This window comes from Cotesia typhae, unplaced genomic scaffold (genome assembly GCF_013202065.1).
Source record: "Cotesia typhae breed Kobodo isofemale line unplaced genomic scaffold, CoteBio_Ctyphae contig_5, whole genome shotgun sequence".
In the NCBI taxonomy this organism is placed as follows: domain Eukaryota; kingdom Metazoa; phylum Arthropoda; class Insecta; order Hymenoptera; family Braconidae; genus Cotesia; species Cotesia typhae.
Window position 1 is genome coordinate 9,128,670 of NW_027423757.1, and position 22,619 is coordinate 9,151,288.

The 22,619-nt window shown below is 31.6% G+C and overlaps 1 protein-coding gene across 6 annotated transcripts in view; it reads right to left on the reverse strand.

Annotated features, from left to right (window-relative positions):
* Positions 1–22,619, reverse strand: part of Fstl5 (follistatin-like 5) — a 197,697-nt gene that overhangs the window by 82,894 nt on the left and 92,184 nt on the right. The window lies entirely within an intron of this gene.

Sequence of the window (22,619 nt, forward strand, 5' to 3'; positions counted from 1 at the left end):
GTTTCTGCCAGTAGTATCGGATGTAAAATGCCGTGAAGAATAATCTTGGGTGGATTTTTAAGCTCCCCGGGATTTGGATAACGGAATTAGGTGAATAAAAAAAAGAAAATAAAATCGGATAAAGCAACTTTGCTGCAAAGCTACATACTTTTGGCCTTAACTGAACCATAAACCGTCGGCGTTGATCCTTCTCGATTGCAGATCTTACACAATCCCAAAAAACGATAAAGGCCGGGTAATTGTATTGTGTGTGCTTTTGTTAATTTGTCGTTTGCTGCTCTGATTCCCTGGCTGGTTTTTTCAATAATCAAAATCCGGTATTGTAATTTTATATTTGGCTTTGTGTGTCTCGTAACTTAGCAATTTGATAATTGAACGATGGAAAATGAAACAAAGTATTAAAGAGGATTTTTCTATACAAATTTATCACCGATATTTCACTCAAAATTTTAATAAATAATTTTTTTTTTATTACTAATAAAGAATTTTTTTAAAAAATTATCTCTGATATGTTTTTTTAGAATTTTATTTTAAATTTTTTATAAATAATTTTTCTTTCTTTTGTTGACCACAAAAAAATATTCACACCAGCCAAGCAGAAGGCTAAAAATTCCAACCAGTGTATATCTCGTTCGGGTTCTTCTGGTGACTTTATTCACAGCTCAAATCTCATTGAGAGCTTCTTTTATCACTTGGTGGATCGTTAGCCAACGGTAATTCCGTGTTCCGGCTCGAGGGGCCGACAACTGTGAAACAATAACGAAGACAAATCGGTGCTTTAAACTTTTGAGTCAGAGCCAAAGTCAGAGGGCCGGACTTTACCCGAGTAGAGAACACTTTTCTATTATATTTTTTGTATTTAAGAGCAGCACCAGTTAAGTATGGTACAGTAGAGTGTAAAGAGCGAAGACAATCGAACAGCGAACTAGAGAACAGAGAAAGATAAAAGTGCATAAAGACACGAGAAAGTCAAAAGAGCATTGAAGATCGATTTTAGTTTTCGGTGAATGGAAGCATTTTTCTGTTGGACGATCGCACTTGTACTGTTTAAAAGCACTAAAATCGGATCCACTAGAGATTCAAGAACATAGAACAAGGGACACTGACAAGAACAAAAAGAACCAGAAGATTAGAGTAAAGAGAAGGAGCAAGAGGAGAAGAGTCTGCAATTTCTTGTTACTTTTTTTTATTTTTATTTTACGCTTGTCCTGTTTCACCGGTAAAACTTTTAAGCGGTATTTTTCCAACTACTAGACTTGGAAAAACGTTTTGACAACAGAAAAATAATGTACCCTCTTACAAACCATTCCTTTTCAATATTTTTACAATAAATCCTTTTGGACTTAGTTTATTTAACCTTATTTTTAATTTTATTATTTTTTTTTCTTAAAAAATAAATAAATGGAAAAGCTTTTTCATTAGAGCTCCAATAATTTATTTTATTTTTTTAATAGAAATCAATTTAAAGTTTAATGGAGCACGTGAGTAATCGAAGCATGAGCTTTCTCGCATATCAAACAGGATCTTTAGTAGGATTGATTTAAGCGGATAGGTACCAACTGAGCTAGTGGTTCTGTAGTCAAGCAGCGTTTGGCAGCGTTTTTATGGTAGGAGCATCTTAGAAGAATATCAGGATAAAGGGTGAGATCAATGAGGTTATTCGGCTTGTCAGGCGTCTGCACTTTTACACTAACCGTTAATCGTTGATGTCTGATGTAAGGTAGAGTAATATATATTTTCGACGAAAGAAAATAAACTAATGGTACGGAAAGAACTGCCGAATTTTAATTAATTCCAGTCGAATTCGTCCAGCACCATTTCAACGTCACTGTGAACTTCCGACTTACGACTTTACGAAATTACTCACGCTTTTTTTCTGTCAATCTAATCTCTTTTTCTCATTCGCGTTAGTGCGAAAGCCTCGGAGAAACTTTTCAATTTCCTGGATTTCAATTTTTAACCATTGTTGGCTTTACGTTTTATTTGATGAAAAAAATTTTTATATTAAATATTAAATTCGATTTATTCGCTTTGGATTTTATTTAATAAAATTTTCAATATTGATAATAAATTATATATTAAATGCACCGTTGTATGTGACAAATCAGTAGTAAAGGGAAATCAAATTTGTGGATTCAAAAAAGTAAAGAATTGGATTTTTAAACATTTTAACGGGAATATTTATAAGTTTTTTTGAAGTTAAATATTTGTTTGAAATAACTTGGGCGTTCTTGGATTTTTTTTTTAGTTGTAATATCTTTACGGAATCTCAAAGAATTCAAAAAGAAACAATGAGTAATAATATAAAACATTGATCATTCCTTTCTTCAGTGAATAATTTAAAAATTTATTAAGAGAATCTCTTCAAATATCTAATCAAGGTACTTTTCAAGTCTTGTTATTCGTTGTATTTAATATCAATTTGAACAGAAATATATTACTTGTTCAAGAAACCGTTAAACTTCTCAACAAAAGCAACAAACTAAATAGATTTATACTCATTCTTAAATAAAATAATACGAAAAGTTAAGCAAGTAAAATAATTACTAAACAAAAATATCATTAATTTAAGCGCTGGAGATAAAGATGTTTGTCACAGAATTTAATTTTGTAGAAAATACCGAGCGGACAAGAATCGTGCAGTTAATGTTTTCCAACATTTTATAAACGCACTGTTGTCCGCTCTATTATGAGAATTTGGTAATAGAAAACAGCTGGTCTCTCCTCGTAAACATTACCAACAAACTATCCTTATTGCGTTTTAATGTTTGTGCCCGTTCGCTAGTGTTGTTTAAAAACCCCCTGGCCCCTACCCACACCCATTTTGCCGTACCTATATACCTGTACCTTTTATTTCTACCATAGAGTTTCGTTTTAATAATAGAACGACTGGAACTGTTAATGAATTCCCGAGTCGTTTAGTCAAAGCGAAAAGTTTGTTGAAGAAAATTGTCCAACAAAATCAACTTTTTGTATTAGTTTATTTTGTTTACTCACAAACCACACTTCATATACTTTTTTTTTTTTTTTCACTTCAGCTTCACTTTACTTTTGCAAATGTGTTTTTTCAACTTAAAAAAATACTTTGTCGACTCTTGAGGACCAACATTAAACTCCTTTCATAGCTGTAACCAACTCTGTGAATGAACTTTTCTATTTGTTTGTTTCTCTGACTGTAGTTTTAATGAAACTATTTTCTATTAAAATAATTAAATAATTTTGAAAACCTTTCGAGGTTTATAAACTTCCTTCAATATAAAGTAAGCTTTTAATTAAATTATTGAGTTATGAAACTACTATTTATATTTTTATAAAACAAATTAGTTCTCTCAAACCTTAATAAGTTTTTTTTACAGTTTAAGAGAAAAATTCTTGAATCAAGTGTAATTTTTTAGCTAAAAATTTGTTCTCTTTAATTTAAGACAATGAAGCTTTTCAAAATAATTTTTTTTAGTCAAGAATTTTCCGCTGGGATCAAATTTAATTTTATTTAGTGTATCAGCTTTGAATATTTAAATCTTGAAAAATAGTAACAAATGTCGTAAATTAAAAGTTAAAAAAAAAATTTGTATCCTACCAGAAACAAAATTAGAACAAAGTCTAACAGCGGAAGCAAACTTAAAGTACAACACTCCACCTTAGGAACTTTACACGGAGAAAATTGAATTTAAACAAAAGAATAAATTGAAGTAAAGTCTTTGAGGTTATTGCAGAACAAATATTTACCTAACAACTAGTTTAGAAATTCGAAATTTCACTCAAATGATTAAACTTTAAAATAATATTGCACTGCATCGGTTTGTGTATTTACTATGCATGAGCTGATTCTATAAAGTTGTACCGCGAAAAATTCACCCGGGAATCTAAATTTGAGTTGTCTTACTTAAATACCCTCGAATATGATTCGTCGATCTGAGGTAGGACAAGTACGAATCTTAAGTAGTTTATAAATTTGTCAAGAAAGCAAGTACGCCAAGTTTACCTTTTATAACAGACTCGACCCCGTTTTATCAAGTGGAAACCTTTTTTATATAAGTACAAATTCACGTAGTATAATATGATATAATTTATAAGATTTAAAAAGGCTCCCCTCATATTTTCTTCCACCTCAATGCGTTACCAGAGTACCCAGAGTGGAGGTTTGATACAAGACTACTCCTCTACTATTGTAACAATTTAAACATTATTTCTTACTCGCTTTATTTCTGCTACTTATATTTTCAGAACTGTTATATTTTCCGCCTTACACCACTCGAAATGAACGGCACAGTGAACCGAGCATTTCACTCTATTTCATTTTACATTTTTCACGTCGCGACTATTCTGCATTTCGCAACCTCCCATACATTATGCAGCTCAAATGCGTACTGCAAGAACAGAAAGTACTTTCTTTGTTTTTTGCTCTCTTATGTGGTCTATGTTGTATCTATATATTGCATAATACTTACATACTGCAATTTTCTTTTATTCTTCAGTATGTTAACCTCATATGTGGTTTTCCTTTGAGTACTTTACCTGCAATCTCAACCGCAAAAACGTAAAAGACAGCTCGGTAAAAAGCGTAATATTTTTTTTTTTTATACTTAAATTTTCTACAGACTTTTAGATATAAATCGCAATGGAAGGGACAGCTTGATATTTTTTTTCTACGGAGCATTCTTATGAAACTAATTAGTTGTTTTTTTTTTTTTTTTCAATAATTTTTTAAATTTAATACAGTTTAGGTATTTTAAATTGTCGACACTAGAAAAAAATTAACTATTTAAAAGCTCGGAAAAAACTACTTTGTAAAAATTAAAAGAATAATGGTTGTTTCAGGATTAAGTAAATAAAAGTCTGATTATTCTTAATTAAAAGTGTCGATCAAAGATTTATCTACAGGTGATAATAGAGAAAGGGAAGCAAGAAAAGGAGGAGTCGGTAAAATAAAATAAATAAGAGAAAGTTAATAGCTTTAAAGACTAATGAAATGTCACGAAGAATTCTTAATGAATATTATTCTCTTTTGCCGTTAATTCTTTTTTGTGACCTAGTGAATTATCGGGTTGTCTGTACTCTTCGATCGTTTGTTTTCAAAAGATCTTTATTTTTAAGTGATATCGATAGAAAAGTTTCCATGTTTTGTTTTTACACCGAAAACTGTTCTTAAATAGTTGAAAGAGTCAATAAATTTTAATGGTAATTATAACTAATTTGTAAGTTTGACGGGAGATGTGCTTTGAAAAGTTTTAAATGGCAATTTAATGCTTTATTTTATTTATTTATTTATTTTTTTTTTTTTTAAGCAGATTTCAGTTCATAGATGGACTGATTTGGCAGAGCATACCGCATACAATATTTCTTTGCTCTGTTGGGTACTAGAGATTGTGGCCAACAGATGTATATTTTCGGGAACCAGGCGACTCACGTCCTATGTAATTTCGTAATGCATAAGCAAATAGCTTGAAATTGCCGACAAATCATATTTTTATTACATATGTGACAATGTTTTAATGTAAATACGCTTCCGTTTTCTATTACGCGAGAAATAACTTTTTAACAAATTATATTTATGCGAAGCCTTGGATTTGAAAATGTTAAATGTGGGAATTATATTTTTTACTAAAATTTTATATAAACGCAGAAATATTTTTTAATGGATGAAAAATTTCAATTTTAAAGTTAACATTGGAATTTTGGATATTGAGAATTAAAACGACGAAATTTGCCAAAAAATATTAATTTTTACGATGATAGCAAATGTAATTACTTTTTAAAAACTAGAACTAAAATTTACCTATCGCTTCTAATCTAGATCAATTACTCATCGGTACTGCAAACAAAAAAATTGATGGTAATCTCTCTGACGAATATCAACATTTAAAACCAAGTGTTTGCCTTCACTGAAACGAAATCGCAGTATGAATAATGAAAGCTCTCAAATCCTCGATAATATTGTTTAGATAACTATCATTTTTTTCATTATAATTCCCAACTTGCCCCGTAAACTTACCTAGATACTTGACAGTGCAAAAAAACTAAAGTATGATTTTCTCCAGTTTTTTTTTCTTTTTAATGAGTAACTTTAAATAAATTTGCGTTCGTTAAATTACTCGAGTATATTGAATAATGAGTACAAGGCAAAGTTCTTTGAATTCTTGGCAACAGTATATACATCAATACAAGAAGACTGTTCATCTTAATGGAGTATTTTTGTTGGAGAAATAAATGGACGTGGCCCCGGCCATTTGAGTAGCGAAAAGCGAGTAAAGTTGGAAAAGCGAAATCGAAGGGAGTATTTTAGTGTATCTATATAGAGACATACATAGTGATGTAGCAAGACAAATTGACAAACTAAAGAAGGGCAAACGATTGCTTGTATAAGACTAGAGAAATTTAATGATAGTAAGGGAACGTTTGAAATATATATAAAGTATTTATTGTAACTGTTTCTGCTGTGAGAGGAAAAGAGAAAATAATTGAGTCTATTTGTCAGAATATATTGTACACGTCACTCCATTCAATAAGCCTCAAACTTATCTCATAACCTATTTGTTACTGACAAATGTATCTAGTCTTACAAATAGATATCTAACAGGCAAGTGATTTTTCTTCGGAAAAACAAATTAATAATATAGGAATTTATTTAAGTGATTTTTTATGATATAATTCACTTTATATTTTGTCGAAATAATTCCTTGAAATTGAGGGGGATACATTCTGTATTTAAAGTTCATTGAATTTAATATTTAAACATATGTACAGTGAAAATTGTAATAATTTACAGATGAGGAGAAAATCAAAAGGTGTATTGATGAAAATGTTCAATATTTCTGACGATTTGAATAATTAATAAAGATTGAATTTGATGAGCTAATTCAACATTAATTTCTTCGCTATTGTTGCTTGGAATTGAATTATCTAAAAATTCAATTATTGAACGAAAACTATTTTTAATTTCAGTTTTCTGATCAGAGATTTTTTATCATACCAGAAAGTATAATAGCAGTGAAGTAGAAAAAAATTAATGAAATCATAGAATGGAATCACATAAAAGCGAAGTAATTTCTGTGAAGTTGTTCCATCATCTTTTTATATTTTAAAGCTCGTAATTTAATTTCGGTTGAAATCATAGCTAGAATTTAAAAATTTGAGTTTTAATAAAATAAAAACTTCAAATGCTGCTATATTTACTGACGAATAAATAATAATTTTGATGTGAAGAAAGAATTTAATAAAATCTAACTAGAAGTTTATTTATGTTATTTTATTTTTTAAGTTCAGTGTGATTTTTTAGTTAAAAATTGAACATCAAATAATTTTAATTTTCCAATAATAATTTCTAATATTTAGTAGTTATAGTTAGTAATCATCGCTGATGTTTGTATAACTTTCCTCAACGAAGCAATCCACTGTTGAGTTATAAATTATTTCTCGAACATTCCAAGCGAATCGATAAAATAAAAGGATCAGATTGAAGCTGAATACTCAACCAAGACAACCGAAACTGTGTTGATGTGATTACGCAGGAGTGAGGTAGATTCTGCAGTATGTGAAAGAGAACGAAGGTGAACTCATGTAGGCATTACAATGTGGGCGGGTGGAATGAACGAGAGAATGAGAAGCGGGAGGAAGACTTGTCAATATTCTCTGGGAAAATCTTGTCGGAAGGGAGCTTGCGGCAAACCCGCTCGACAGCTGTGGAATGAAATATGAGCTGCCCAGTTTACTGCTGAAATCTGATACAATGTTTACTTTTTTCATTTTCATTATTTTTTATTTCATAACCCGGATCCTTGCTGTAAGCGATCGGTTCATTTGTCGGGAGAGTTCGCTCTATTTATTTATTGTCCAGTCAGTTTACTCAATTTCCCAGAAATTGATAGTTAATTATACAATAATGTTTTATTTATATTTCACGAGTTATTATTTCCATAAATCAAATGAGACTATTCAAGACATCATTTACAGAAAAAAAGTTTCGAACCTGTCTATATTATGACCTGATATGAAAATTGGCCATATATCAGAATATATACTTTAATAGATGGATTTTTTAGCAATTTAAAAGATTTTTCAACATTTAAGAAATTATTTTTAACGAATATTATTTGAAAAATATTTCTTATTCTACAAAAATCACTGAACAAAATTAATTTATTCTCCCAAACAAATTTTCTATCAGTCTATGGGTTGATAAGTCCTGACACGACTTGATATGCCCATAGATAATTTTTTGACTATCAATAGTGTTGAAAACTTCCGAAAGATGGTGCATAATTCCTAAATTGTCTCATTATAAATAGCCTGACATCTGACTAAATTAAGCCATAGCAAAAAATTTCATGAGTTATTATCGATAAATTTCATGAGTTATTATCGATAAAAGTTAATGTTCAGAGTTGATAACTAGTCATAGATTGTCAACAACAATATCGGAAACCGGTGTCTATTTTCAAGAACCCTTTTAAAATTATCAGAAGTTGTATTCCCAATGCTTTTACGTATAACGTAACCATCGAGAAATGCGAACTGAATTTGAAAGTTTCGTCGCTGGTAACTATTTTTACCTCACTCTTAACTCTACTCTTTGTCTTTTGTACGGTTTGCTTTTTTCTTCAAACTTTCTCTCTCGTCTCCTTCGCAGACACTGTATCCTACTTTCCTAGATACTCCTACTATACTTGTTTAGATCTTTTCAGTACGTGAAAAAAAAAAAAAAAAACTGGTGAAAAAAAAGTTGGCAGTGATTCTACGAGAGCACACTCGAATGTGCTGTGATTTTCAACATACTTTTTTCATCTCCTTCCTATATTTTTTCATCTTCTGTATCGATGTGTATGTTTATACTTTATACTTGAACATAAATGCACGAAAAAGCGTTAAAGAACAAATGAAAGAAGAGCTTTTCGTTACGCGTTTCGATTAGCAATTCATCTTATTTTAAAACTTGCTATTTTGTACTTTCCGAGGAATGCAATCATTTTAGTGTTGTGAATAAAATTTATTCGTTGAAATGTAAAATTTATTTTTACACAAACAATTTTTGAATATAAATTTTGAATTTAAGCGTCGCAGGAACTTAAATGAAAATAAAATTATGGCCCTTGGATTGTTAACTGAGAGAGTGAGGAATAGAGGTAAGAGCTGAGCAGTAACTCGAGTGGTTTGTTAACTCACACTATCACAAGAAGTGTGTGTATGTGTAACCACTACGTGGGATTACCTCAGCGAGAGATCGAGGGCAGAGTGAGCATTACCTCAGGGAGCCACGCTTTGACCGCGGTATTCTAAGAACCCCCAAGATGGAACCGAGGCCCGGTAACTAGTCTCAGTAACCCAGAGCCGTAGAGACGCTTGATGTATGCATATGTACAGGTATATACATAGATAAAGGTGGTTACGATGAGAGAGAACTGTAATAGTCATAGTGTGTAGCCTGTAAACGAAGGATCTTCGACCCTCTAATCCCCACAGTTAGCCTAATCCGGTTTCCACTGTACTGAGAGAAGTTTCTCTCAGCTCTTGGTTAACTTACGGCAGTCTGACTGCAGACCGAGACCAACTTCTGGCGCTTGGGCGCGGCTGACTAAACGTCGGGCATTACTACTTCCTCAATAGAACGAACTAAAGCTTTGAAGAGGACAAGCAAACGTATCGCTCTTGTTTAACCAACCTTTGATATTTTAAATACAACGATTAATTTTTATTACTTCTATATAGTTGTATTATGATTATTATTATAATCATAATAATAAAATATAAATCTATCTAATTTTTTAATTTAAATTAGTGAAATTTTAATATATTGAAATATTAAGTATGAAAAATAGATAAAAATTTTTTTGTCAAAATGTGCTTGTCAATTTCTATTAAAATTGTACGTTTTTAATACCATATCTCATAATCAATTTATTAGAAAAATAATTGATATTTTTTTTTAGTTGAGAAAATAACAAATTTTTTTTAAGCATAATAAAACAACGAATAGATGATTGACAGCGAGTTTATTTATATTTAAAACAGGAATTAAGTATTATTATCATTGTTATTGTTATTATTTATGTTGTATTTAGGTGCACTAACTCAACGCTGTTGACGTGATTTATTAACGTCTGTTATAAGCCCACGTAAATACACAAGTTTGCTTATTATCTCTTGGTAAACACTTTACTGGAATATAAGTACCACTTAAGCTTTGAGTTATGTACAAAAATATCCTTGTTAAAATATCCTGCGGTTGTTTCCTTAAGAATTTGTAACGAATAAAACAATCTATTATTTATTTTTAATTGTGTGAATAAATCATACAAGAAAAATAAAAAAATAATGTTACTGAATAATTCCACTAAGTTATTAGAAAATAAATATTTACAGGCTAAGAGTTCTCATAAACATAAATAATTTTTTTTTTCCGTACTCAAGAAATTGTGCACTTTAAAAAAGTATTCATTATTTAATTTACAGATTTTTTTGTATAATTTAGAGAATTTTTTTTGTAAGTTAATTTGTTTAGATAGAAAGAATATAAAACTATAATAAAAAATTAAAATAAAAAAAATTATCTAGAAGCATAAAACGAGCTTTGAGATTCTGATGAACAAAGACTTCTCTTGAAGTAGTTTTATGCGATAATTGACACTCTCACGTTATTAAGGTCATTTATTTCTACAAAGACACATTATTCTTTTTATATTTCTTCACAATACTAATAAAAATAAAACAAAGCAAAAGTAAAACGTGCACCAAAAAAATATAAAATACTTTGAAATTATAATTATCACATCCTTTGTTGTGAAAAAAAAAAAACATAGCAAACATTAAAACCGAGCCGAAAACATAAATTTAAAAATATAGTAGAGAAAACAAATGGTACGACTCGAGTAAGAGAGGGCTGTTTAATTAATAAAAAATTACTAGCTCATTCAGCTGTTTCGCGGTTTTAAAATTACTTTTTTTCAAAATACTCTCATAAGAGCGGAATTAATTAAAATTGAAAGTTTTGCACTGAAAAAACATTAGATTTATTCAGGAGGAAAATTTTTGGATAAAAAAAATCATTTTGAAGAGCTTTATCATCTTGTTGTAAGTATAAATACTTAAGCTGGCAATTTATCTTTTTTCCAATTAAATTTTATTGCTTCAAGAATTTTTTTACTTAAATGAAGACAATAAAACTTGAAAATTATTTTTTTAGTACAAGAATTTCACTCTTGTACCAATTTAATTTTTTTTTCAATCTGCATGGTTAACAAAAGGGTCTCAAGTGAATTCAAGGGTCAGGATCCACAGGTAGGCCCAGCACAAAGAAGACGATTAATTATAAATATTAAAGAGTTGTCAAAGAGACTTTATCTAATGGACCGGCGATTTCCTCGTCTGAGTGAGTACCTACTACCTGGATGAGTGATCACCAGATTTAAAAGCTTAATCACAGAGACCAGAGTAGAGAGAATTAGCTGTCTCGGAGATACAACGTTTGGTTCAACGTTCATGAACATTCGTTAGTCCAGCAGTTTCTCTCGGTAAAGTCCTCAGGGAGTGGAGATGGTAGTACCAGAAATGGTGTCAGAGACGGTGGTAATAGTGGTAGTAGCGGTTCCTAACAAAATAGGCAACCAGCACAGTGGCAAAACAGCTACCAACAACCGCATCTTCTTCACCCGGAGCTTTTGCCCCAACATCCTTAATTCGTAGTTAATCCTATATGGCTCCTCGTTAAAGCCAACATGCTACTCTCCTACTATGATGCTCTACTCGATGTTACAACTTCGCCCTCTACGACTCACTCTATTTCAGTGGATTCCAAAAAAGCTTTATGATGTTACCGAGAGTATTGCATGCTAATTTAAATTAATGAAGCTTATAAGATTATTCTGTTTCTACTTTGCTCTTTATTTTAACATCACTACTCGTATAGCAGGTTTACGGAAGATGGTACCTGCTCTGACATTAAGGAGTTTAAAGAGAATTTATTTTATGCGTTATTAGGCCCTAAGAGCTGTGTAAGTCGAGTAAGAAGTTTGTCTAAAGAAATTAAAACTAGAGACAATTTTCACGGATTTTTTATTTTGATTGATTGAAAATACTAAAGCATAAATTCTGTTTGTGGAGATAGTTTGGAATTACTATTTACCAATGGTTAAAGGTTTACCGGTAGTTAAACCTTATTTTATGGCTTACCCGAAGTCATAAAATGGCTTTATACTTGGTGAGTTTACAAATTGATATATACAGTAAAACATTACACCTCTCCAATCAGATAGAACTCTTTCGTATGGCTTACATGTCCTTTCGACATTAAAAATGCAATATCACGTTAAATTTCTAATTGAGCTAATTTGACGCTCTTTTTCATTGGAATCATAAAATTAGAGCTATGAAACATTGAATTAAAGGAATTAAAATTTAAATGTAAATTGAGAGTTAACTAATGGGCAATAAAATAATACATACTTAACAAATTTATTCATTGAGATGTTAAGAGAGGCCGACGATTATTGCATAGAATAGCATACATTAAAATGAACCTTTTCTACTAAAAACTCATTTAATATGATTTTATTTCATTAATTACAGCGATAATTACGAAATTATCATGATTATGAGGATTTGAGTGTATGATATGTAAATGAAGGTAATAAAAAAAGTTATAGGAATAATGAGCCAAGTGGGGTAAATTTTAATAAAAAACTAAATCTGGCGAGTGGTTCAGAGTTAAAAGTGGCACAAGTATGCAGTTCACGCAATCGATTAACTTCGGTCACTGGAATCTGAGCCGAGATTTTCTCTCGTTCAACTTGGTAAAGGTTCATCCTTCACAAAAGACTAACCTAGCCTATACTCCCTCTTGTGAACCAACTTTTCCTCCTGTTACTATCCCAGTGGAACCACTCCAGCTTTGAACGGATAAAAGAGACGTCAGATACTTTTTATTCCACTTCATCGATCCTTAAACTCCCATGTCTGCCTTTATCCTAGACTTACACACTCACGTACGCACTCTTACATATTTACAAGCTTACGAAATATAGAAGTATGTTTGAATATACATATAGAAGCTCTTTGATGATTCAGCAAAGGTATGAAGATCCGTCGTGCTTTTAGTACCGATTAACTTTTGCAGCTTTTTTGTAATTATAACTTCCTGAAAGCTACGCAGAATAAATAAAACGTGTAACTACAGGATTTGCTTAGCTAACATTTTTTTCACTTTCGTTCTCTTATCACACAGTTTACTAGTTAATATTTATATTTATGTTTATCGTACTTTAACATTTCTGGGTAAGTAACTTATCAAATTACCAAAAGTTTTCGTTTAGACGGCTCGGATATCTGTTTAACTGGTGGGTTGAGCCAGTTTAAAGTAAAAGTTTGGACGGATTTTGAAACAAGGTAATTTGCTTTTAATTGAATTTGTTGGATTGATGGTGAGGGTGAAACACTAACAGTTAATGAAGGAAGATTTTATAAAAATATTCAAATATAAAAGTATCATTTTAGATAATACTTGAAATACATCACAATCAACAATATGGGTATATTTAGGAATGGCCATATCACAAAATTTTTTTATGAACTACAAAATCTAAAAAAATTTATGTCAAATATTGAACAAAAAAATTTTTGACCCAGTAACGGAAATATTTTATTGTACAAATTATCAGATTTCACCTTTTCCGTTAAATATGGATAGTAAAAAATAAAAATATATAATTACTTAGCAAGGGATTTTGATAAATTTATTAGTCTCAGTGGGTTTTTGCTTGGGATGATTATCAAAGGAAGAAGATCCTATAGAGATTTAAGTCGGTTGATGAGACATTTACCGAGGTACAGAGAAGCTTAAATTCACCCTAGTCGTATTCTACCCTCAAAAGGTTGAGAAGGTTGCCGATGGGTCATCCGCTCCGACAAACGGCTTTAATTTGCATTCTCAGAACTGTAACCTTTTCCCCAGCAAATACTGGATAGGACGGATAAACATATACAAGCTCCTAGCTCTTAAATAAACTACTAGCTAGAAATAAAAGAGAAGAGAAAATATTTCGCGGATCAATTTTACGAATAAATTGAGCACTTAAGCCCGTGGGTTTTGTTAATTAAGTTTGATAATTAAACAGCGCGAGTTGTTGGAGGATAAGAGAAATAAAAAGTGGTAGTTGTGGAGATAATTTATAAAGTTTTTGATAAAACTCAACCGGTGATAATAAAAAGAGTAAGAAAAGAAGAAGAACAAGTGAAATACAGCAATCAAAGAGAAGGTTGCAAAGCAGCCGGAGACTTGTCTCGGATACGAATTAGTCGTTGCAATGGCTGCAGCAACGACGGCGGATGGCTCGTAAATCGTCGCCTTATCTCAACGCCGGCAAGTGTAGAACCGGGGAGCAAAAAGCTAGACTATAGTTGTCTAGCCCCAGTGGAGAGTCGAGGTAGACAGTCAGTATATAGGACAGTATAGGTAGCTGGAATTTGGTGGAGAGACGGGTGAACCTTGAGACGATGCAGCTAAGTAGTAGGTAGAAAGTCTGTAGGTAGTTATAGTTATAGTCCCGGTGGAGGGTGCTGGGGTGTGAGGCTGTGGAGCAAGCAAAGAGGGAGGAATACGAATGGAAGAAGCTGGAGAATCCCGGGAAAAGAAATGTAGAGAGTAGGATAGGAGTAAGAGAAGAAAAGGAGCTGTACGAGTTGAGATGAGAAGGTGGATAATCGCAGTAGTAGACGAAACGGAAAATCAAGTAAATAGAGACGGGCTTGCTAGATGAAAACCAAGTCATTAACTCACCCCGTGAGCTAGCTCTATTCCTGCTGCAACACCCTCAATGCTAAATGCTTGTCTGCATTAAACTACCTGATTACTCATTTTGTCTATTTAACCAAAGATACGGCGGAGAAATAGGTTAAAAGTTCTTCAAATAAATAAATTTTTAATTTGTTTTCTTGGCGCCACTTAAAAGAAGAAGATGCAATGGGTAATATAATAATTGAATTTAAATACAATTTAGAAGAAAAAAATATCCTAAGAAAATTTTTGTAGATTTTTTTTTTTTTTTTTTTTTTTTCATTATTATATTTCTATGGAAATTTGAGGGCTTAAAAATAAATGTTTTTCTGATGTGAACATTAGTAATAAATGCAACTGACCGTAAAGCATTTTATTTTGAAATAATACAAGCCTTTTTTTTTCAACGTTTCAATTTGCTTCGCTTTGTTATGAGTTCAAAAAGCTTTTTTACAGAAACCGCAATAAATTGAGATTGATAAATTAATATCGAAAATAGTGTATCAGAAAATACTTTATATTGTGTTTTTATTTTTTATTGTTAATAAAAAAAGTCAGCAAACCGGTACATTTCATTTCAATTTATTCTCGCGAAGTTTTGCGGTTATTAGCAAGGATTTGGAGAATGAGGAACTGGAAAAAACCGCAACACATAGCACATTTATAGTATTTGTGAACTGGGACAGCGTAATAGTGATAGTAACACGGTGAGAATAATTTTCAACGTCCATCTGCTGGCTATCAAATTTTTCCCAAGCTTCGTCTATATATATTATTGTTACGCAATATACATGCGTCAGTTTTTCAGGTCAGCGATACATCAATCGTTTCCGATAATTGTATCACTTTTAAAATTTAGTACCAGTAAATCGGCTTAAAAACATTCAATTTCTCTCAACTCTCTTGGTGTCAGGCTGTTGTCATTCCAATTAGATTAAAGAGCTTGGAACCGCCAATTTAAAAAGAGAGGAAGGCTTTTAAGAGCAAAAAAAATATGTATATATATTCAAGCTGGAGGAAAAAAAGGATATGAGCGTGAGGCTATATTTTGCTTCGATGGGCACATCGATCACTGATAGAACGCCTTCAAAAGCAAATGGATTACGCTAGCACCGGTGTCATATATTCGCCGTTTTATATCATTTCGACGTGTTCGATAGACAGCGCGTCTTCTATTCTATATTCGGCTCCCCTTCATTCATTCCCATTTCACAGATAATGATCGGAATATCGTCGCAAAATATTCGACAATTCAAATAAAAATAAAATCCAAAATTTACTACACACGCTTCAAAGTATATTTATTGTACTTTTTTTTCCAATTTATTGAGTCCTTTTGATGTTAAATTTTTATAATTCCGGCCCGTTTATTCTGTCAAAAAAATTTCCCTCTGCTTCAAGTCGATTTCTGTAGAAAAAGTTTCACAATATTTAAAAATTTCCACCAATTATATTCCATAAACATGACCAAAAAAAAGTGACCCAGATTGAAGGAAGTTGAAGAAACAAACACAGTAATCTTCTCTATAAAATAAAAACCTCAACAAGCACAGGGTAAGTGAGAAAGTATATCTTAAGAAAAGTGGATATATAGAAAGTTAAAAGATTTAATGCTGCCCAACCTCTACCGTGTAAACGTCTTAGAAATATACTGGCTTAAATTCCTGGGTCCATTATAAACCTTCTCGAGGAAGCCTTTCCGGGTTGTCTTCTTAACCCGTGCATCCTTATCGGTCTTGAAGTGAATGCTTTCGGAAGGTAAACGTAACGCCTTCTCAGTGCTCGTTGCTGCTTCTTCATCTTCTCTTGAAGCTTTAGGTTCAACTTATACACACACGTTTTCTTCTAAGAAGTGGATCCAGCTTACCTCTTTCCTCTTGGCTCTTTATTAATCTTCATGGACTAAGAGTACACGCGACCTGAATCAACAATTTACAACAGCGGGTAGGTATTCCTGAGATAAATTGTCTACATTATTCAATGCTAAGTTATTTTAATTCCTTCCAAACAAATGCTTCCTGAAAGTACATCCTATTCATCCGTTTACCTGAACATTTATACTAATTTATTATTTATATTATTTTTGAACATTTTTGAACATTTTTGAACCTACGAAACGCAAATCGCAAACCGGGAATAGTATTACAATAGTAAAATTAACCCCTATACTCAGTTAAATGCTTGACGATTAAATCCGATAACATTGTAATGGGAGAATAGAGGAAATTATATGATAGCATATTCAAAGCTGTGAACCCAAGCATTGTGGGATCAATGAAAAGCAGACTTTACCTGTGCAGCTGATATTATTCTAGTTGAAATACCGTCTTCCTGGCATGACCGTCTCCCAATGGGATCATGTATCATCAGAGTCCTGATATTAACATTCCTCATTCTCATTATGTATACCGACAGCAGTGCTTCAATCTACTGGCAACTACTCTTGATTGATGTTGTTTGCTTTGTAGCTAACTCGAACGCGGCTTTGCGTTACGCTAGACATATTCGGCATTTGGTAATACCCAATTGGTTTGAATGATAACTTGATTCCAATAGCTTGTGCATACTCTAGCATTTGATATTGCTTTTGATATTTACTTTTTTTCAATGAATAGAGAAGAAAATCGCTTTGACCAGTATATATCCCTGTATATGTGTATATAACAAAATCTTTCAACATTATTTTTATCGATTTTAAATCGTCTACTTTTTAGATATGTTTGCTATTAAATCATTTTTTTAGATTCTTAAATTGTAATTTATTTTTCTTTTAATAGGTAAAATCAAATTATTAAAATGTTACTTTAAAAAATTGACCTCTTCTGAAGAAATTTTCAATTGTCGGGCTCACAAAATAAAATGTTCTGGTAGTACAAGGAAATTAAAGTGCATTAGACAATAAAAAATGAGAATCCAAATTGACTATGGGTATAATGAAAGCTCAGGACATGGCGTGGCTTCAGGTCAGTTGCAATTAGTGGTAACTTTGTATCATGGTTTCCTCACGAAAGGATATTTGAGTAACTTGAGAATTGAGCGAACTCGAGATAGAGATTAGACAAGCATAATTGCTGGGGCAACGTGTACTTTTAGTGCTTGAGAGAGTACTTCTTTCAATATACATTAAAAATAACTATAGTACACTGAGGTTAGTGTGTTTATTAGCCCAGTCTGATACCTTTTGACCTAAATATCGTTTTGTTTTAGCAGCTAGTATAAACGATGTTATTAACTTGCTGTACTCTTTGGTCAGGTACTGTGGGTTTTTAATCTCAGTAGCTTATTTGCTTAAACATATAAGGGTTCATTTTTCACGGATGAAGAGAAAGCTTCCAAGAGTTTTTTTATAAAATAATTTAACTTTTCCGGAATTTTTATTTAAAATACAGGAATAGATCAAGGTTTACACAATGGCAAAAAATTACCGTAATCTTTATTCAACATTCCTAATTGTGTATGAAAGTTAATAAATTTTTTTACTGCAAGCATTAAATATTGGAAGGAGAAAAAAAAATCAACGACATGACTTTTCAATTTTAACTTCTCTTAAGATTCGAAAAAGTAGATTTCAGCTGGCGAAGACGAGATAAAAATATGAAACGAATTTTCCTCCTCAGTGCCTGAATTTAAAATCCTCTCAGAAAATTCCCCGAAAGGAAATTCTGGGTCAGTGAAGTCGTGGACTTACTTTGTAAAGCGCGACCAATCATCTGGAATAAACGGTCGTAATCGTTATAAGTTGCGCTTGAAAATCCATAAGAGCCCTTTTCGACTGTTGTCACCCTTATTCCTCTTATTACCTACAACTTTCATCAATAATAATACAAACCAGGTGTCAAATTTCTGATAGAATAAAATTTTCGACTTTCTACACTACATATTAAACTTATACTGAACAATGGCTCTTATAAGTCTTTAATCTTTGCACACAAATACTAATTCCACCAGCAAGTTTACTAGACAAGTCTTTACTTGTTTCCTTTGAGCTAAGGACGTTGGAAGGTGCAACCAACGCCGAGAAAATGTCACCCCATTGATAAAGTACCGTATTATACGGCCTCTTGGAATTATTTATGATATCACCGCGATTCATAGGCACCACACACACGAGCATAAACAACAGAAAAGTATTATTTCGCCCTGGCATTATACTCTCTTTAAAACCGAAACAAAAAACGTAAATCCTTCCGTTCTATGTTTTAATATGAATATTTCACCCTCTACTTTTTATTCTCTGCACATTAATCCTTTTTTTTAACACATAATGTACAATACATTAATCGCGAAAACGTAAACTATGGCTTTACCCACGTAATAGCCTTCAAAAACCAAAGTATTAAATCTTCTATATTTTATGTGAATCAATATTGAAATACTTCAATAATGAATTCAAATCCCTTTTTTTTTTATCACATACTTTATGATACTCAGTTTATAGTAGTGATAATTACCAGAATGATTGAATTTAAAACATAAAAGTACATTGAACTTAGCGAAGATCCGGATGAAGGACGACTCGCAATATGCGAATGGCACAAGCTAAATTTGGTTTTTATAATAATACACATATGACTTTTTCGCACATCAATTTGTCGGTTTTATGTATGCTAATGCTTCTACTGTGTATATACATAATCCAGGTGAGTCTTTTACGACTTGATATTTTTGTGTTTAATGTTTTATTACAATTTTTTTAGCACTGAGGATTTTGGTTTTCACTACAAGTGAGTGCGAGGACAGAAAACTCATACATCACATTACTTATAATGGGTGTAACGCAAAGCCATTCCGGATATGACTTTACGTCAAATCCTCGACGAATACATTATAAGCACGCGGATTATACACGAATACGATATGCTGATTTCTTGAAAGCTTTTTGAGGTTACTTGTCAATATATAAATTGTTAATTTGTAATGTGTGATTATACTTAAAATATTTGTTCATTTAAAAATACTTGAGAAAAAATAATGACTTTTTAAAACTTTATGAGTGTTTGTTCAAATAAAATGAGTATTCTTTCTAGAGATTTATTAGCTTTCAGAAATTTCTGGGGTGCGTTGATAACACGCGAAAAGCATAAAATGTGATGCTAAATTTTTTCATCCTAAAATATAAAAATACTTCTTAAAGGGTTTTATGGAATATTTTATAGTGGTTACAAAAAATTTGTAGTATAAATATGATTATATCTTCTTAACTTCATTATATCTTCTTATTAAGTATTATATATAAGGGAGAGTTTATTACGAGGAGCGATGAGATTATCTGGATTATTTGCGCAGATAGACGAGTCTGTGAAAACTAACAACAGCAAAACTATTTATTTATCAACCCGTCAAAGTATGTCCGTGAGTTTAATCACAAAAGTTTTACTTGGGTTCTATTTTATATAGAGTAGAAAAGGGTTTATGTACTTTTTTCATCCCTATCCATAGAAACAAATCTTTAACAAAATCTATACTCTCGTATCAGTCGTTGACAGTTTATACCAAACTCGAAGACTGTCGGATTCCTTTTATTCACCTGGCCCTTTGTTAAGGAACTGTTCGATAAATAACCTTCTTTGTAGGCTTATCTAGTAAAATAAATGTAGAAAAAACTTTAAAGTAATCATAATCAGCCAGAGAAAATATTTAAATGTGAATGGTTATTAAAAATCATTCTTGTAAACTACTTTCTTTAAAAAAATTTAATTAAAAATAAATTCTTACTATCGGTTAAGTTATTATTAATTGATGTTCTTTTTCGTTTTACTTGATTTTTTATTTAGTATACTGAAAAGAAGTTGTAGAATTTTTCAAGCTAAGAAATCGACTTGTAAGAAGAAAATCTAGAATGAAAATAAATAATAAACCTCACTTCAAAATAATTTTTTTTTTTTTTTTAAGTGTACGAATAATTTTAAGTTTAAGTAAAAAACAAACTTACTTATTGTGAAGGCAGAAATCTAAGTACTTATCTGACTGATTATCCGGCACGACGAGCAAATTCGTCTTTTCAGTGTGATCCAGCAATAGCGGGGGGGCGCGGAGAATTACGTGCCGAATTACGGTTGCTCTTCATCTCTCTATCGATTTAGAGTTCCCAAATGCTCGACTACTCCCACGCGGATTTATTACGTTGGTTTCGTAGTCGACCTCACCGGCGGTCTTTTAAAGGCGTCGGAAGAATGAAAAAATAAGAGTAAGAGTAAGAATAAGTGAAGAGAAAGAGGAAAATAAAAAATAGATGAAGGTATGATAGCAAAGAAAAAAGCAGGAAGACCTTTGGTAAAGACCCACAAAGGTCTCACCGGGAAAGCTGCGATAAGAACTTGCTCATAAAGACGCCATCAAATCGAATTTATTGACGATACGTCGACGGTTATTGAGTTCCGAACGCAATTTTCGATAATATATCTCGCGGACAAAGTGAAGCTCTGCTGCACTCTCCATGGTATTATTTCATTTTATTTTATAAAGGATATGCGATCTCGTAAAATCGACACTGCTCCTCAGTGAAAACATGTGTTGGACGCTTGTATTATTTCATATATATCATTTATATTTTTAAAGTATTATAATCGCTCTTTTTTATGGCGATACTTTTGACTTACGCGAGGCTATAAAAAAATAATTGACCATTAAATAGATTTATTGCATATTCATTTTAGTATAGATTTTTGTCCTAGAACTTTCAGATTTATTGGTTCTACTCTTTAAACAATTATTAGCAGATTTTTTTTTTTACAAAATTCATATTTACAATATTCACAAATTTATTTTTAAAACTAGCTAAAGAGGTCGTTATTAAATTACTAATGAGTTTTACATTTAACACTCAAGTTGTACGTCTCAATGAACTTTAAAGTTCTCTTGGATATTCGACACCCGTCTTTTTAGTTGTTTATTTTAAAAAACTATTTCCCCTACAAACTCAAAAGTGATAAATCGCTTACCACTCAAATTTACTACTAAAATTGGCTCTCGATCAATTATATTCTCATTCTTTTTTCTCTTAAACATTTTATAAAACAAACTTTATTTTTCTCCTTTAACAACTTTTCTCTACGGCTATTTATCGAATGGTTCCTTCTATTTGCCATTTGATTTATTGGCACTCGCCTTTTAAAAGTCCTTTCAATTCCAAAACTAGAACCCACTAAAAAAAACTTCAACTGTATGAAAACTTCCCACTAATAAGTTAATCATTTTGTTTTATGCGCAAATTTCCATTAAATAAATGTACCTTTAACTATTTAAGAAAAAAAAAAACTCATCAAACATGATAACAAATAAATAATTCTCTTCTAAATCCCTCCAGCGCTACAGTGTATATCAAAAAAATCATCCCTTAAAAATTATGATCATTTTAAATAACAAAGAGATTCGTTTTTGCACATAACAAATTTTAAATTCAAAATCCACAAACACACGGATGCTCGATTCTTTTATTTACAGACCCGAATAACCATTTTTCGTTCTATGAAATTTCAATTTGGAATAGTATTTACTCAATCGTAACCATAACATCAGTAATAATAAAAAGAATAACAACGAAGACTGAAATAAGAGCAACAATAGCGACAGCAAAGTAAATAAATACATCCAATATGTATGCATAATATTCGATATCTGTTATATGTCTTTTATCGTATTTGAGTCGTTACATATTTCGTTTGGTATTCACCGATGTTCTGGGATATGTTCATGCATGCATGGCTGCCATATGCAGTGACATATTCCGAATCATCCTTGGGATGACAATAAAGACGGAAAAAGTTGTGTCTGCGAATAGAGAGAGAAAACAAAGTATATACTTGTATTACAACACGCGAAATATTCCCACAAGGTGCTACCTGACCAAACTAATATA